The sequence below is a fragment of the Streptopelia decaocto genome, assembly GCF_964273445.1.
Source record: "Streptopelia decaocto genome assembly, chromosome: 10".
Lineage (NCBI taxonomy): Eukaryota > Metazoa > Chordata > Aves > Columbiformes > Columbidae > Streptopelia > Streptopelia decaocto.
Genome location: NC_138665.1, coordinates 17,507,669 through 17,523,635, shown reverse-complemented (window position 1 = coordinate 17,523,635; position 15,967 = coordinate 17,507,669).

Genomic DNA, 15,967 nt, shown 5'->3' with positions numbered 1-15,967 from the left:
AGGCCAGTGACAGACTGAATCCAGCTCCACTTGGCTTCAGAGTCTAATCCAGGACTTTGGGTGCCGGCTCTGCAGTTGCTGAGACTTTCAAGATTGGTTTTGTATATTTTGTATTATTTTCTCTATTCTTATTAGTAGCATTAGTAAAACATCTTTAATTTTTCCAACTCTCTTCTCTCTGTCCTTCTTTCCCTCCCAATCGCCTGTCCTTAATGGGAATGGGGGAGAGGGAGGGGGAAAAAGGGGGAAGTGGGGGGAGAGGAGGTTACCAATACATCTGCCAGGTTTTTATTGTCACCCCGCAATCTTAACCCACGACACTTGTTAAAATTAACAACCACAATTCATTCATAATCCAATCTCAATATAGAATTGTTACTGATTGTCTCCGATTTCTTCTGGGTTCCTTACGCTACCACAAGGGTGATATTCACAGTGTTGTATCTCGCCAGTGCCTTTGTGCTACTTTAATAACAATTTTTCATTTTCTAGTAATTATTTCATATTCTGTTTTGGTGGGTGTACATAGTGAGAAAAGTGATTTGTTTCATCTGTGAAGACATGGTTTGAAGAGCACTTCCTTGTTTGGACAACCAATTCATGTCAGATTGCTTTATGTAAGAAGCTACAGAATACCTAGTCAAAACTGTTGTTCTCATCCAAACTGGAAAGGTATGGTGAACATTACTGATAACCTCTTATCACTCTGACCTTAAAGATGGTATTTTGTGTTTTCCTTTGATTGGGGATATTTAATTATAGTAGAGATCCAGTTCTGCTATGGTTAGTTGAAAAACTGATGTCAAAAGATTGACTTTTCTAAACACTCTGAAATCTGCACATTAATTCTCAGATTGCCCTGTAAATTACTGTGCCACATGGAGAAACAGAGTTAAGGTTTGAATTTGTTAGAACAAGGGGCTCCTAAACACATCCCCTCCAAATCAGAGAACTTTAACATTCTTTCAAATTTATTTGTACGTCTCTAGGGATCAAACCACCTTTTCAACCTATCTTCCACCCAGTTTATTTCCCTTTCTTGATTTTAGTGCTGTTTTTCCTAAGATACTGGGCAGTTACTGGAGTAGCTGTTTTCATGGTATCCCCTGGCTGAAGCCAGGTGAGATAAAGCTTTTGCATATCGAGTTAGAAAAAGTTAACCTCTATTAGCTTAATTGTCACAACAGTTTGTGCTTAAGAATCAGCTCTGGTGCAGTTGTCCCTTTTGCCAGCTGGTGACTGCTAAATCAGAACTGTCCCCAACTCTGAACAGTGCCTAAGGGCTCCTATAAGTGAAATGTGTACAGTGGCAGGCCCTTGTACCCAATAAAGTGATCCCTTCCCATGTGCATTTGAACAGTAAATTATACCCATCTTTCATTTGGAAAGCAAGGCAAGTTTTAAAGTGCACTTTTCATCTCAGTTGCTATGTGGTTTTAAAACTAATCTGCCTCAAACTAATGCTGCTCTGTAAGTAAAGCCTTTTGAGATTTTCTCCTTAGTTTATAACTTTTCCCCTTTAGTAAGCCTGTCAGAGGTTCAGTCCAGTTTATTGCAGTCTTACACAGGCCCTGCTCCAGGCTTTGCCTCCAGTCTGCTGGGTGTACATCAGCAGGTGTACTCCAGCAACTCTCTCTCCTTCTCTTAGTGAGAGTACCAAAGCTGACACTGGAGAAAACTGAAGTTTTATTTAACAATTGAATGTTCCCTAATTTGGTGTGCTACACTCTGCAAATCAGTCTGTATTGTATCTTTCCTTCTACACTTTGATTTTGTTCGGCCGTATGCATGACACTGAATCTGAAAGGATTGCAAGAAGCTACAAGTAGCTCCTGACAGGCAGCTTATCTGGAGTCTTGGCGTGACACAAAGCTCTGGTTCTTGTATTACCTAGAAGTCAATGGACTTAAGTAGCCTCCTCCAAAAGAAAGAATCAGATACTAAAAGGTGTTATTGCCCTGGAAGCTGCTTAAATTAATGGCTTATCAAACTGACACCTTGATATTGCTTATCTCCAAAGGAGAATCTACAGCTTGTATGGTGCCTGGCTCTGCCAAAACTCTTAGGCATGATGATACGGAGACAACTTGTAACCTTAGGGCTAAGGATGTGCTCAAGTGTTGTGTTAACTCACTTCCTGAGTCCCTTGCTAGTCTTGGAATCAATTAAAGGTCACTACAGAGGGTTAGCATTTGTCCCCCAATCTTTTGTTTCTTTGTATGTTCTTGTATTTCATTACAGTACATATTCCTAGTAACTCTGCCTTCTGATGAAGTAATATTTGCTTTATGATTGTCTGAGAATACGCAAATGAGTTATGTATAATCATATTTGGGAGAATATAATTTGAGTTTAAGGGAGTTATTTTTTCCCACAGCAGATGTATAATTCAATTAACTTTAATGTTAAATCTAGGTATCATTTTACCTCTGCTGCACCACACAAGTAATTACTTTCTGGTTAACTTAAATTCCTTTGTAGTTGCAATGATGAAGTTATTCTTAATATGCCTGGAGTACTAAGTCTTGTTTGTAGGGCTAGTGAAACCTGTGTCTGATCCTGTACATCCTAACACTGGGCTGATTATGAAAATGATGTTATTATCTCTACTGCAAGTATTCTGTTTTAAAATACTGTTAAAATGACACCAGAAATCTCACAGCAGTTTTGGGGAGTTATCACACTGGAGTTAAGAACAGGTGACAGTGTCTCCATAACCAGGTTGGTATGCATGGTAATCCTTAGACATCAATTAAAATCACACATTGGATCTTTATAGTGTGAGAGACTTTCAACCAGCATACGGCTTTACATGTCTTTGTGTTATAGTACTGCGTGTTGGAGAGAAGGAAAGAAGAGGTTTCCATACATCAGTGAGCTTGATAGGATACTGGGAAGTGCTTTCCACCTGCTCTGACAGAGGGCAAAGAGGGTTCATACCTTTGTTCTCAAAGTCCAAACTTTATGTGAATTGTCATCTCCTCGTGCACTGATTTAAACAAGATCTTCCTGGGCCCCTTCTTTGCCAAGATGACTTGTTAGTTGTATCTAATTCTGCTTGTTAGTTGAATCTACTTTTTCTCAAAAGTGAATCTCTGAACTGACAAGCTTTGCTGGAATGATATATGGACAAAAAGCCAGGGACTCTTCCCCAAGGTCTGTTTTTTGTGGTTTTGGTTGTTGTTGGTTGTGGTTTTTGTTTCTTGTCTTTTTGTTTGTTTGGTTGGTTTGTTTCTGTTATTGTTTTTTTCTTCCTGGTATTCTCAGAAGTCCTTTTGGAATGGTCCTTTTTTCTTTTAAAAATCCCAATTGATATGTGAAAGCCACAAAATATATACTTCAAAGTCCAAACCCAGTTTATTCTCTGATAAATCATCCTTTGGGAAGATTTAAGTACAATGCCAGGATATAGAGTTTAATCGTGTCTTTTGAAAGGTCAAATGAAAATGAAAGGTCAAACTCAAATTTATCCCTTCTCAGATAATAAATGTTTTGTGTCTAGAACTATCTTGTCCCCAAACTTCTCTCTACCTATGTATATGTATATACATGCATACAAACACACACACGTAGCAAAAAAATGCTTTGTTCAGTGAATTCTGTCATCACAAGCTCATTATCAGCTACTCAGATTTATGATTAGTGACGTATTGAAGGACATATAGATGTGTTCCCATGAGGGCATAATAGAATGGCAGATCTGGTGGGAGCTCCTGTTTTTACCTTAAAAACACCTAAAATTCTCTTTGAGGAAGAGAAACAAGAACAAGGAGTTAAAGCAACCTTGGGGCAGCTTTTTCACAGCGATTACAAATAATGCAAAATAATTTCTTATTGTGTACATTCACAATAATTTCTTATTGTGTACCTTCATCTACACTGATTGTTAGGCAGGAATGCAGAGTGATTTAGATCCTGTTTTCTAGTGTTTTTCTTCCTCTCATATATCAATGTGCACTGAAATGGACTGGGCTAGGAAAGACCTCATAGAGGTGCCTGTCAAATTGGATCATCCTGAGAAGAAGGTATGATGCTTTGATACATTCAAGGAGGTGAAAGATATTTTCTTCACTGAAACCTCAGCAGAATAATGAATCACAGTTCGAATGTTTAAAAACTGTTTTGTTTTAGCTTCAGTAGCAACTTCACAAATCCTCTTCTCAGACTTTGGAACAGGAAAGTTGTTGGTTTTTTTAGAAGACTCAACAGACCTTTTCTTCCCAGACTCTGAGGATGAGCAGAGCTTCACAGGAGCAAAACTGGCATGGTAGAAAGTAGAGAATCTGAAGGGAATGGAAAGCTGATTTCTTTGATTGGTAGATTTGTTATTTAACATAAATATTCCCTGACTAATCAGGAGATGATTAAGGCATCCCAGATCACTAAGAAGTTCTGTCACCATTATAATTTGTAAAACCTAACTGGATATAATTTTACAGAGAAATCTTTTTCCTTTCACATAAAAGAAGCAATAAAGAACTCATAAACTAATCCGGCTAACACTTCATATTTCAATCCTAGACCGTTCTAGTAACCAGTTATCATGCCATGCTTCATCCTCATGTAACCTAACCCCTGGGCAAAGAGAAATAATTCATATCAATTTTAAAATCTTCCTGAAAATAAGTGAACTTTTGATTCAAAGCCTAGTGAAATAATTAAAAAGGCTTCATTTAACCTTGATGTGGGGTTTGGATTAGACCCTTTTTTGAAAAATAGTGTATTTAATCTGACGAATAAACTATCCATTTTTTTACAGCATAGAATGTAAGACAGAACTGAAATAACTTAATAGCAATTCCTAAAGACCATCAAAGGTCAATTTTTCAGAGGTTTTGCTGGGCCAGATTTTCCCAGGGCAATTTTCAAAACTCTGTTATTTTTTAACACCTTTGCAAATATCCATAAGTGAGCTACGTAGTGTTGCAGGTGGAGTTGCTTCCTAGCTGTGCTCTCTTCAAGTAGCAATCAGAAACACTAAGTGAAACGTAAAGGTGGGTATTAAAAAATTGGCCTGTGGCTAAGTTGAAGTAACATAGTACTTTGGGGAAATAGTGCATGTTGGGCACTTTAGATGAGCATTAACTACTGAAGAGGAAGCAGCTACAGGTGTTACAAGGTTAATTACTATGAGTTAAACAAAACAGCAAAAATGTTGTCAAATTAGCCTACCTGACCATGTCTCTTGAGCAACTGAAACACTGATACAGATTGTGGAAAATAATTAAGTTTATAATCAGTCATGGTAAATAATATGCTAATTATTTTAATTATTACATTTAACCCAATGGTATTAATTAGATACTTTTTAAAATTCAGTTTTATCACACACTGTCATATCAAGAGTCACAGTTTTGTGAATAAAAATGTTAGTTAAAATGTAAGGTCCACTCCAATACTCTGGGCAAGCCACAGACTCTCTTCCTTAGATCCAGGATGCCATGTAGGGAAATTTTCTCAAGGACTGAGACTCTCTCCTGACTTATTGGTGACTGATTATATCTTCTAGGTACCTTTGAGAGTTCTTACTTCTTATGGGTGGGTAGATACGCATTTTGAATCATCATTCCTAAGTTTTGGGGTCCCTTGAGTCTGAATTGGCCATGTAGTAATTGAACTCCTAACCAGTAATCCGCATCTGTGTTTTACAATGTTGTCAGAGCGCTGAATGATTTTGGATAAATCCTGCTCCTAGTTGGTTCTCCACTAAACAATTTTGGTTAGAATAAAGTCTGGTTTGAGCTTATCACTTGCCTAAATGGATTTTTGGGGTGATTCTGCAACACTGCTACAAACTTGTAATCTATGTGCAGTAAAACCAAGGCATTAGGAAATAGTTATGTGGCAGAGCTTCAGGACATGATGATCATGAAAGTATATTTAAATAAGATTCAGGATGCCTTAGATGTTTATGAAAAACAAAGCAGGTCAAGAAACTCCTTTCAAGATCCAATAACAAAATGGATGTGTAAGTGAAAATCAAATGTTTCTTTGCCTAAATTTTAGTTTCCCTGATAAATGCTTGGACTTCTACTAGCAGGTCCTCAACTTCAAGCCATTCCATTCCTGCTGAGATGCAGCATGTATTATCTCAGTGTTAATGGAACTGTGGGCTTTTTGAAACATGGATAGTTTTTTCTGTTATTTGCCTAAAGTATACTATGCAAACAGACTTTCCTTGTGACTCCGCCATTAAATAAAAAGCAGTTGACTCATCTGTATGGTATTTTATAACTGTTTCATTACTTTTTTGGAAATAACTCTGGAACACATTCCCCAAAGTTCTGTTTCCTGTCAGCCAGTGAAATCAACTAATTCTCTGGTAATTTGAGATATTTTACTGCATATATTTCCCCTTCATCAAGGTTTAATTCTGTCAGGCTCCACTTACACATTTCTGACTAATTGGACAGGATGTCCTAATAGTCAAATTTCTGCAGAACTCGAAGTATAATTGAGGTCTGGAAAAAAGCTATGTTATGTCAATTTGTGATTCATTAAAACACAGGAATTTTGAAATCTTGCGGAAATATCCCCTTTCAAACAGATGCCACAAAATTAAACAAAGAGTATGTTTTTTTCACATTGTTAATAAGTGTATATAGAAAGATTCAGAGAGGTACTGGTGCAACTGTATGCTAAGACAGTATGAGCCATTCTAGACTCCCACACAGAAGAGATGATGAAAGACAATAATTACACTAATTCATGTGAATGTCTCATTTCTGTGGAGTGAGGCTTTATAGTCACTGGATCTTCAGCAGTAGCTGAGTAAAGGAGATTCTCTGTATTACCTCTTCCATGTTTTCAAGTCTTGCATCTTGTACTTCCATTTGTGCTGCCAAGATTCTAACATAGAGGTACCTTGGGCTTTTTATTATGAAACTGAAAGCAATGGATAACTCCTGGAAATCTGTGAAAGAAAATGCAACACACATGAAAAACATTGCTAGGTCATGTTGCAGAAGTGTGACCCCATGTGTGGGGAGGCAAGAGAAAGAAGCTGTTAAACTTACTGTTGTAGTTTTGACTGAACCAATAAAACTAACCTGCCTACTTAAAGCAAGGTAGTCAGCACTGCAAAACTTGACGAAACGTTTGCCTCAAATGAGGCATTCCAGTATGAGGTCACCATTTGTTGTGGTGAAACTTATGAAAATGTTGAAAGTAATTTATCCCAGACTTTCAAAAGTATATAGATAGCTACTCTCGCTAACTTCAGTGGAAGTTAAGCTCTGTGGTCTTCGTATTTTGTCAGTCACATATTGCTGAAAGGACTATTGGGATACCAAGTTCTACAAGCTAGACTAATAAGCCATATATGTACAAGTTAACTCATATGTTTGTGACAATGTGAAATGGGGGCTGCCAGAATAAGAGGACCAAACAGGAGAGGTATTTCATTTGTGGAGCAGATGAGAATACAGCATTGCTGCATTTCACTGCTAAGCAGGTAAAACATCTGTTTAATTCCTTTATGTCTTGGGTATCCTTGTGGCTAAAGACTTGACATTCACAAAATTTTGTTAGCCAAGTTCACAATAGCAAAATGTTCCTTTGTAGTACTGTATATTGTAATTCAGTGTTTCCATTTGTTTAGCAGCTGGCATAATAGAATAATTTCTACTGTGATGTTCTCTGCTGAAATCTAAGCTATCATGCTGAGGGCAGAATACAAAAGGTAATTTTCAGATAGACTCACCTCAGGAAACCTTAAACAAAACTACTTTGGGTGTAGAATGTATGCTTGCCAGACTTGTAACCTCAAAACTCAGTTGTATTTGACAAGGAATAAATCAGTTATTTCTCTTTGTGATGTACTGCTGCATATAAATACATGAAAAGTAATTTTTAGAATATTGATCTTTTTCTAGGTCAAATAGAGACATCACTTCAACCTTCAGAATGCTTTGTATGTGCATCTGCTTTTGTGTGTGTTTGTATATACATACACACACACACTTTCTCTCTCTTCCCACATACAAACAATATCATTGTTCACCCTGTAAGGGAAAAAGTGCAGATCTGCCATTTTGATGCATGTGTTGGTTTAAGTTAGTTGTAACGGTCATTTGGTGCTCTGGGGTGATCTTGGAAATTAAAATGAAAAGCTCACAGCATTTTGTAAAAGAATGTGGGATTTTTAAATTTTTGTTTTAGGAACAGGATAACATTGCTGTTGTATTGTTAGAAAATGAAGACCAAGCCATGAAAAGGTGTTGAATAGATAGCTTTGGAGATAGGGAGCCTTTGCTTTTCTAGAGGTGAGATTATACTTCCCACATAACAGCCATTTCACGTTGCTGAAGTCTGTTCCATCACCACAAATCACATCAAAGTCCTTCCTCACCTTCTTCTGTAAAACCCTGCGTATGGTTCAGAGTTCAGAGATCCAAGGAAACACACTGAGATGTTCTTGCCTTATTATTCTGGGGAGAACTCCAACACCACGTTGATATGCTATTAATATAAGACCTAGAGTAGACAGAATTCCCTTTCATGCTTGTGTCTTTTTGTTTTTGGGGTTTTTTGTTTTGTTTTGTTTTACCATCACACTCTTTATTCAGGATAGCATTTTTGTCAGTATGTTGGCTACCATAGGTGTTCCAGATCAAACAAAATCGATTCAAACACACAGACTATTTCTGACAACCGTGCTAAAATGTTATTTTTTATAATATTTTGAAGGTTGTTCTTTCTTTCTGGGGCTCAAACAACTAAGATTTTGTAACACCTCTTGGCTTTAAAAGACACGGTGAATTTACACAAATGTGAAGAACTTTGAATCAGACTCCCTGGCCCTCTGTGAACAATTATGAGAATCTTCATTCCTGTGGGTTTGGTGTCAGGTTGTTTGCAAGCATCCGAGTCCTCTGCAGAGAAATAGTTATTTCTTATCCCACATACAGTATTACTATTGTGACTTGTCCACACAGCGATGACCATTTCTCTTTCAGCTCCATCTCTTCTTAACTTTACTCCTTTTATTTTATTAGTCTTTGGTTTTAATGAGATTTTTGTCAAAGTGTCTTCCCAAAAAGATGGAAGGTGGACACTTGTCATGTCTAAAATACGGTATGTCCAGGTTCATATCTCCAGATACTGCCTACAAGAGGCAGTCCAGGGAGAAGAGTACTGATGCCTAGAAATTGCTCATAGAACCATTAGAGCAAAAGCGTACTCTTCAAGTGATCAGATTAGCTCATATATTTGGGAAGTAGCTAACAAGAGTTCCAGTGCACTTCTCATGTGGTAATGTAGAGAGAAGATATTTGTATCGTACTCTGGATGCTGCAGTTAGTGCTGCTGTCAAGTAGCTTTGCTGTGTGCAGATTGCCAGTCTTCTTTTGCCAAACATCTTTTAACACACAATGTGTTTCTTTAGCATGGTACAGTCACTCACAAAAAGCATGTTGATTTATTTCCTAGAATATAGTGTTTTTTTCCAATTTCCTTTTAATGCAGATATGCAGGAGAAAAAAACAATACCAACTAAGTAGAAAGTATCAAAGATGGGGCTTATTTCAGCATATAAATGAAAACTTCATCAATAGAACAAGTCTGTTTAACAGGATTCCTGGAAGCAAGAAAACGTGGATTGTTTGGCAAAGCTACATTTCTGTTTCCTAATTGATTACACAGAGCATTTGTGTTTGGTGTGTTTTTTTTCATTTCTTTTTTACTTTCTTGAAAGATCCATGTTGAAAGAGCCATTGTTTTTTTCGATTAGCAGAATCTGAATATAGTAAATATCTTCATGTCTTTTCTTTCAGAAAATGAAATACCTTGGATACCTCAGAACTTAAATGGCACTTTGACACTGAGAGATCTCATGTAACTTCTGAATGGACCAAAATAAAAGCCAAAGCGAGGACACTCCCTGTGGTGCAACAGAAGGGAACTGCTCCTCTGTCTGACGCGTGGAAGGTACCTCAAGTACCCAACCTCAGATCCTGGTCTCTCTTCACCAAAGTCTCGGGCAAAAGTGTAATTATGCTCTACTTGGAATAGTCTCACAGCTTTCATGGCTATACAGTGGGTGCAAAAGATGTGAGGAAAGAGTGCAAAAGCTTTATTTATTCCTGGTGTAAGAAATACCTGCTTTGGCTTTTCACTAGGATTAATGTAACTAAACAGGGTCATTTTAACACCTGGTTCTCCATGTGATTTTGTGTATGGACTGTCAAAGTGCTTTTTTTTAAAAAAAAAAAAATACTTTTAGAGGTGTGCAGATTTTTTTCTTTCCATTTATTCCTTAATGTTGAGCTTTTATGATCAAATAAGAAAAAGATAGGTGCATAGAAGAGGTATTACACACAGGATCGGAAGTAGATGAAATTTGGCATAAGTAATAAGCCAGTAATTATTTCAACCAAGTTGTGCATAGCAGGTAGAGCTGAGTAAAATGAGGTTTCTTGTAAAGGGGAATGCACGTGACCCCATTTTGGGTCTAAAACTTGGCGAAGGCATGCTGGAAGAAATGCTGCCAGCCAGCCAAGAAATTGTTACTCAAATATTTTACAGAAGGGCAAATGCCAGATATTTAGAGGGAAAAGGTTTCCTAGGCACAAATGGAAGCAGAAAATAAAAACTGCAAAAAGTGTATTGAATGAAGTATTCATTGTGGAGGAATTGTCCAATGCTACTGTCACAACAGGTCTTCTTTGTTACTTCAGGCTATTTCTGCTAAGCCTGCAGATAGATACAGACAGCGTCTATAGGGTTAAGCAAGCTTGCTAACATAAAGTTTTCTATGATGTGTTTTAAATGGCAACAAGATAAGGACATTGAGTTTATTTTCAGTTTTGAAGTTTAATAAAGACAACAAAATCAATAAAGCAACCAACAGAGACTCAGACATGTAGTCTTAGCTCAAAAAAGTATGAAGTGCAAAATTCGAACGAGAGAAAGATTTGTGAACATTTATGAAGTGGTGAGGTCATGCTTATACTTTCTTGTTTTCACAACATGCACTTTGAATGTCTCCATAAATTTGATTCTGCCCTTACAAAACAGATGGCTAAAAGAGATTTGCACCAAAAGCTCTAGATTTATGCTTCCCAGTCGCTGAACCCAGAAGCACTGAATGATTTGCCGTTGTAGTTTGTCTTGAATGGTTATGTCAGTTCACATCAATACAACTAATGTTTGTGCAGTGTGAGCTTTGGCATGAACAAGGATAAAGAACATGGTTTATTGGAGCTATCTGAAAGCCATTACTACGGAGCAAGTAAGAAAGAAAGCTGTTACTTATAGAGAACTTCTGTTACTGTGCATCCATGTCATGGGACAAGGAACTCCTCTGAGTTTGTTTCCTTGAGCATAATTAACAGTACAGAGGCACAGAGGAATAGTGCAACCATTGGGAATGAATGGGCAGAGACCTTGGATCTATCTCTGCCAAACCATTGACAATCACAGTGAAATTACTACTTTCTGGGTTGCTTTTCCTTTTCCATATGGGGCACTTGGATTTGCATGAAGACAGCAAAAGGCAGAAGCATTCGTCAGGGTGTATGTCAGCTCCATGCTATGGAAAGAGACATCCAGAAGTGTTAGATGCTTATGGTATCTGATGATGTGTACATCTGGATGTGATCCTTGTTTCTGTTCCATTGTACAAAAATCTGATTAAAGTTGAAATGTAACCAGTGTGAAATAAGTACTAAATAGCAGAGTTTTCACTCTGCTAATCCAAGCTTAGTCAACTGGTTTGTTGTGTTCACCCAGCCTCTGGTAATTAAGATGGTTTATTTTAGCTTTCGGATATTCAGCATCCTTGAAGAACAGCTGTCATTTTCTCTAGTTATCTGTTATGAACCATACACCGGTGATGAAAACAGTGACTTCTAGCAAGGTGCCTTCGGACAGCAGCTGAAATGAGGCTGGTGTACATCTGTACTTGAGACCATCAGGGCCCAGACCCTGCAAAAGGCTCGGCAATTGCAGTGGGTACTAAGAGTGTTTCAGAGGATGAAGACCTCTGTGAATATGGATTAAGATTTTTAAGTATTTACCACGCTACTGTTCACTACTGAGGAAAAGGAAAAGTCTAGTGGCAAATTTAACTGATTTTAAAATGGCATGGGTAGTTTTCATCTGAATTACTTTTGCTGATTTACTAGAATAGACTTACTGATTCTTTACTGGCATTCACTCAATTAGTATGCAGAAACTATCAGTAATTAGATACAAGAGACTGACCTTGCTGCTGTTCACAGAGCAATCTCTACTCCATTTAAGCACCAAGTTACAAGAGGTGCATGTGGAGCTTAACTAGCGTATCCTGGTTGCAGTAATGTAGAAGTCAAAGGTAGCTCCCCTGAGCTGTGTACAATACCCAGCCTTTGTGAAACGTGCTTTTTAGTGGACAATCATGTTGATGAATTTCCAGGAACTGATGCAATATTTTCTGTTAAAAATGTAATAGACACTGCAAAATGTAATTTTCTGTAAAGAGTACTGAATTGGATGAGGTGGCAAACTTAGATTGAGTTCAAAGATCTGTCTCCAATATACCTGGTGAACTTAGGTAAGGGTTGTCTGACATGTCTTAGTTTGCACATGCCAACTTTTTGTTTTGAAGAGCTTAGAAAAGCACTTAACCACATAAGAGGTAGGTATGTTGTATTTGGAATATGGCAAGCACATGATGTTTTATACATTGTGAGCTACAGGCTGATTTTCTTCATTTCCAGGATTTGGGGTTTTTTTATTCTTATGACTAACAAATAAAAATGAATCAAGTTAACTTTCTTTCATTATGTACAAGTCACAGCTTAATGATTTTTTTATTTTTCTGTCTATAAGGTGGAATGATTTAGTTTAATTAGAGATGAAACTTAGAGAGAGAGCCTTTCTCAGAGCTGAGTGATTAAATGCTTTGAATTTCTCAGACATGTGGTGCCCTTTAGAAAAAGTGCATGCTGTCTTAATGAAGACCAGGATGCCAGAGCATACTATAAAGGCTTTTTCCTCCCCACAGTCTTATATGCAAAAGTCTGAAGCCAATATACAGCCAGGAAGTAAATTTTAGGTGTAATTATTTCAAGTTTCATCTATTTGTCAGAAAAACAGTATGGCATTTGCCTTTAGTACATTTAATACCTTAATGCATTTACAACTGCTTAAGAACATTGAGTTTTCCACAGTGACACCAGTTTACATCTACTGCTGCATCCCACCTGAGCAATAATAAATCAGTCCTGTGAAATGTCACTAGTGGGTAGATTAGTAGATGTTAAAGGAGAGTTCGCGTCCTTGCAGGTGTGAAGGTTTATGAAGGAAATATTATATGTGCTTGCCCTGTTCTCAGCCTCTTTCCTTGGAATCTCAGCTGCTGTTGGAGGTCAGGTGCTGAGCTAAATTACACTGTGCTGTGACCTCATGCTGCTTCTCTCAGTTGCTTTGTTATGTTCCAGGTGTCACTTCAGAGATGGTTATAGCCAGATATGTATTTGTGCTGCTTATTAACATTGATCTGGGAGCCCACTGATCGCTGTGCATAGCACAATACAGTGCTGTGCCTGAATTAATAAGCTGTACTAAATTCAGTGGGCAGAGAGCTGCACTGCTGTGGCTGCACAGTTTCAAGACTGAAGCTGGGTCATGATCCACAAGACTGAGCCCTGGCAGAGCTGCTGTGTGGTTGTCTGTACCCACTCCTCTGCACTGTTTGTCTCTTGGCAAACTCAGCCAAACTCATTGCTAGATCAGCAATGCTGGGTTTACATTTGGATGGTTCTTTTTCTCAACATGATGCGTTGGAAACACTTATTTTCTCAGTCTCCCCTCTAACAAAATTAAAATAAAAAAAATGAATGAGGTTCTGCATTATCCTGAAAACCCATGTAAATACATCGAGCTGTCTGCTGTTTATCTATAAGATGTCTGAGATGCCAGGTCTATATGAAGATGAATTATTGTAACAGGCGAGCTCTTTTTGATGATCTAAGGGTATAAATGGGGTGTAAATAAAGGTACAAATTAGCATGTAATATGATTGAAAAAGGGTGGCCATCTTTTGGCACATAAACCCATCATCAGTTTGGATAGCTGTTTCTATTTCAGACCCAGCAATAATTCATGTGCCCAAAAAATGTGTCTCTGTAAAAATATCAGCGGGTCCAAGATGAAGCTATAATATCTTTTATTATTTTCTAAGTGTACCCGGGTCAGAGGTGACTTAAAGAATAACCTCTGTCTTCTGTCTCACTATCCATATACCAACCCCTTTAAATGTTCTTCTGTTAGTATTCTAGCTCCTATTGAAATAATCCATTAGGAAGACAAGATGAATTTTACACTTCTGCTATTTTTCCTGTAACGTACAAATAACAAAATTTGTAATTAAAAGCTACAGCAGAGATTAATAGAACTTGCACTGTTTCATAAAACTTCTCATAGCCACTCTATTTAATTCTCAAGGGTAATGCAATGCCTGTATTTTAAGAATATCCAATACATGTTGTACAGAATAAGAATGTCTTCACATAACATAATATCAGTTGTTTTAATGTAAAAATACAGCTGTCTGGGGTAGTAGCCTTCTAGGGCAATTTGCGTAAGCCAAACAAATATATTTTGAATACTGGGAATGGAATTTGCTTGTTCATGCTGCAGAATGAATTGTGCATAACCCATAGATATTTTCATAGAATCATCTCGGTTGGAAAAGACCCTCAGGATCATCGAACTAAACGTGCTATCAAAAAGCGATGCCCCATAGACTTAAATGATCTGGGAGACATTACTGGAGTAAGTTCAACTCCGTTTAGTTCCACTGATTCCTATTATATTTTCAACAAGTGTGACCATTGGAAGGTCTCAACCACACTGCTTGGTTCTGGGATTTGGATCACTGAATGCTGTAGCCATAGTATTTTTTTTTCTTACATCATTTCTGTTAGAAAAGGTACATGCTTTTCTCAAGTTTTCCTTATTAAACAGAGAACATGTGGATCAAATAGTGTATTAACACAAATCACCATTAAACGAAAGGATAGAAAGAGAGACTGCTTGTTTGTCTGTAAGAAATTACTGGGAGATTTTTTTCTCAAGGAAAATTCCCCTTTTCACAGGAGTCTGACTGCTACGGAGTTGTCATGTGGAACATGATAGTGTCAAATACAGGATACCTATAATTCCAGTCTTACATAGAATAACTGGTGGTTCTGTGGTGAGGCAGAGTGATTGGCTTTGTAGTATGGCTATAATATAGAGAGACCTTTACTGCATCAAGCACACAGCAACGTTCACAAATCTACCAGTAAGGGCTACCACATGGCTCATGGAATAAACACATTGAAAAAATATTCATAAACTGTCTCACAGAAAAAAGCATGTGGTCAAATTACCCCAAGGGACCTAAGTATAATGTTCTACTAGATGGACTGCAGGAGAAACACATCTGATTAGAACAATGTAGGCTTTTCTATACAATTGTTGCTGTGCATTAACCTGTCTATGCTGGATTTTTTTTTTTGCATATTTCTCATTAGTTTGTTTAGGAAAATCCTTCCTTATGCATTGCTGTTTCTGCTCTTTGTTTCTGCAAAGCTCACTGCTTTGAAAAGCTTAGGGAGAACTACATTAAATTTCATGGAGCAGTTGCAACACAGAGGGAAAGAAAAATTAGCCACTGAAGTATGCTGTCTTGTTTTGTTGTGTTTCGCTCTTTCTTTGTGATTAGTGTCACTGTCAAATAAAATTGAATTTCACAGACATAAATATTTGCATCCTTCAGGCTTTACTCTCTTCCAAAGCCCACTGAACAAACAGCAGAGATTGATTATAGTCTTCTTCAAGGCAGTCTGAGAGTTTTCTTCATAAGAGTTCAAATCTGTGTCCAGAATCACACTGTTTAGACTACTGACAGTTATATTTGTGATGGCATTCTAGCATATATGTTTTAATTGAAATGTTTAAATTTGCAACCTACTCGTCTTTAAATGTATTCAACACTACA